The sequence below is a fragment of the Elephantulus edwardii genome, unplaced genomic scaffold (assembly GCF_000299155.1).
Source record: "Elephantulus edwardii isolate Elephantulus edwardi_28Jun2011 unplaced genomic scaffold, EleEdw1.0 scaffold00355, whole genome shotgun sequence".
NCBI classification, from domain to species: domain Eukaryota; kingdom Metazoa; phylum Chordata; class Mammalia; order Macroscelidea; family Macroscelididae; genus Elephantulus; species Elephantulus edwardii.
In genome coordinates, this window is record NW_006400105.1 from 1,917,317 (window position 1) to 1,920,036 (window position 2,720).

At 36.9% G+C, this 2,720-nt stretch overlaps 1 pseudogene; it reads left to right on the top strand.

The window, feature by feature from the left end:
• The first annotated feature begins 669 nt into the window (after positions 1-669).
• LOC102844879 lies at positions 670-1,276 on the top strand (annotated as a pseudogene).
• The last annotated feature ends 1,444 nt before the right edge of the window (positions 1,277-2,720 follow it).

Below are 2,720 nucleotides of genomic sequence, written 5' to 3' on the forward strand. Positions count from 1 at the left end.
CACTCAGCATAATGTCCTCCAGGCTCACCCATTTTGAATAATATTGAATGAGTTCCTTGTTTTTCAGTGCAGCATAGTGTTCCATTGTGTGAATATACCACAGCTTCTGTATCCATTCGTTTGTTGATGGGCACCTCGGAGGTTCTTATTTAAAGCAGTTGGGACCCAGAAAGTGGACCATTTTTATTAATAGTGTTTTGGTACTGGGAACCTCAAATTTAAAGCTTTTAAGTCTCAGAATGTGAGCCTTGATGAACATTTAGTTAGGATCTGGGAACCTCTTATTTAAAGCTGTTGGGACTGAAAAGGAGGAACTTTTTTATTAATAGTTAATAATAGTTATTAATCAGTTAGAGGCTGAGAGTCTCTTATTTAAACAGTTGAGACTCAGAAGGTGGGTCTTTTTGATTAACAGTTAGTTGGGGGCTGGGATCTATCTATTTCAAGCATTTGGGATTGGAAGGACAGTTCCGATTGATTAACAATGTGTCTAGGGGACCTCTTATTTAAAACATTTGGGACTTAGAAGGTGGATATGTTTTATTAACAGTCAGTTAAGGGCTGGGATGCACTTACTTAAGGGAGATGGACACAAAAGGTGAACACTTTTTTTTTTAGCAAGGTATGTTTATTCTTTTTTTAAAAAAAATAATTTTAGAACCAGGAGCAATGACAAGTATGGTGACACTCTGTGGTGCTCTGAGAATAAAAAAAATGACACAGTTGGTAACAGCTGCACTCGGCCTCAGAGATTCCAGGACTCACTCAGTGCTATGGAAAAGAGCTTGCTCCCAGTATAAACAGGTGACAAACCATGACGGTTTTCCCATTCCAGTGGAGAATCCTTATAAGGAACCTCTTAAAAAAATATATCTTGTGTGAAAAATGTGTAGATTATAAGAATGTATAGATTTTCTGGATGCATATATGGAAGGCACATAACAGGCCTTTGTGGAAAGGAACAAAAAGAAATCACAAAAACAATTAAGAGGTCTCAAAAATTGGGATTTATTTCAGTTATATACAAGGGTGGAGGGACAGCGCAGGAGAGGAAGGCCCTCTATGAGGTGGATTGATTCAGTGATTGGGATAATTGGGATGGGAGTGTCGGAGACAGTGTGATTGGCACAGGACAGAGCGGAGTTTAGGGCTGTTGTACATAGGGTCGCTATGAGTCGCAGGCGACTCGACGGCACACAACAACAACAACAACATATACAAGGATCCTGCATATCTCAAAGACCCAAAAGTTTGTAATATCAGATATTGGGAATAAATTATGTAAGAGCAATAAATGATTGTGTTACCACCAATATGGAGTCAAATTATAAACTATTTAAAGTTAAGGGGTAAACCTTGTTACTGTACTACATTTTATTAAGAATTTCTGGGTGAAGAACTTTAAAATCTTACAGGGGAAAATAAAATGTTTCAAGACAGAAATAAATTAATTAATTTTAATGAAAGTTTACAGAGACTTTCATGATTATCAGTTAAGTGAAGGCTAAGAGCCTCTTGTTTACACAGATGAGATCAGAAAGCAGGCATTTTTTTATCAACAATGGGTTGTGGTGGGAAGTCTCCTATTAAAGTAATTAGGACCTAGAAGGTAGGTCCTTTTAATTGTAAATCTATTGGGAGCTGGGGACCTCTTATATAAAGTAGATCGGTCCTGGAAGGTGGGTCTTTTCTTTTTTTTTTAAATAGAATTTAGTTTATTACAAATATTTAGTATTGGCTTCCCATATTTCCCCCCTTTTGTTTTTATCATAATTATGTTATCATCTAGATGAGCATTCTTTATACACAAACAAATAAAACAAATTAAACATAATAAAATCAAAGAAATACTTTCAAAAATCTCCATATGATCAGTAGGATTGAGATTGAATATTCCTTGAAAGTCTGTTTTAATTATCCCATTGACACAGTGTCCTTTGTCCTATCACTCTTCCCTGAGAGAGATTTCACCCTGATTCATAAGGAAAAGGGGACGGTGTATTCTTTTAGCTACTTCCTGCTGAAAAGGGACGCTATAGGTTTCAGGGAGAAGATCTCTCACTACTCTGAAAGGCCCCTTTGGCAATAGGAAACACGTAGACTAGGAAGGTGGGTCTTTTCTAATGCAAGTCAGTTAGAGGTTAGGAGTCTCAGATTTAAAAATCTTGGGACCTGGAAGGTGTGCCTTTTAAATTAACAGTCAGTTGGGAGTTGAAAGCCTCTTATTTAAGGCTATTTGGTCCTGGAAGGTGAGTGTTTTTGATTAACAGTCAGATGGGGATCAAAAGATTCTTACTTATTGCATTTGGGAGCCAAAAGACGGGTCATTTTTATTAACAGTCAGTTAGGGGTTACAGCCTTTTATTTCAAGAACTTGGGGCCAGAAGGCAAGTTTGTTTTATTAACAGTTGGTTTGTTGATTGGGAGCCACTTAATTGAAAGATGTACAAAACAGAAGAAGGGCATTTTTGGTTGCCAACTGGGGCTCAGAGCCTCTTATTTAAAGCACTTAGGGGTTCATTTTTGCTTAAAAGTCAATTGGGGGATGGAAAACTCTTATTTAAAGCATTTGGGACCTGGAAGGTAAGAATTTCTGATTAACAGTAAATTGAGGACTGAAATGCTCTTACTTAAGGCAGCTGGTCATAAAAGGTGAACATTTTTTTTTATTTCGTTAATTTTAATGAACATTTACAGAGATTTTGGGTTGTGATTCGTTC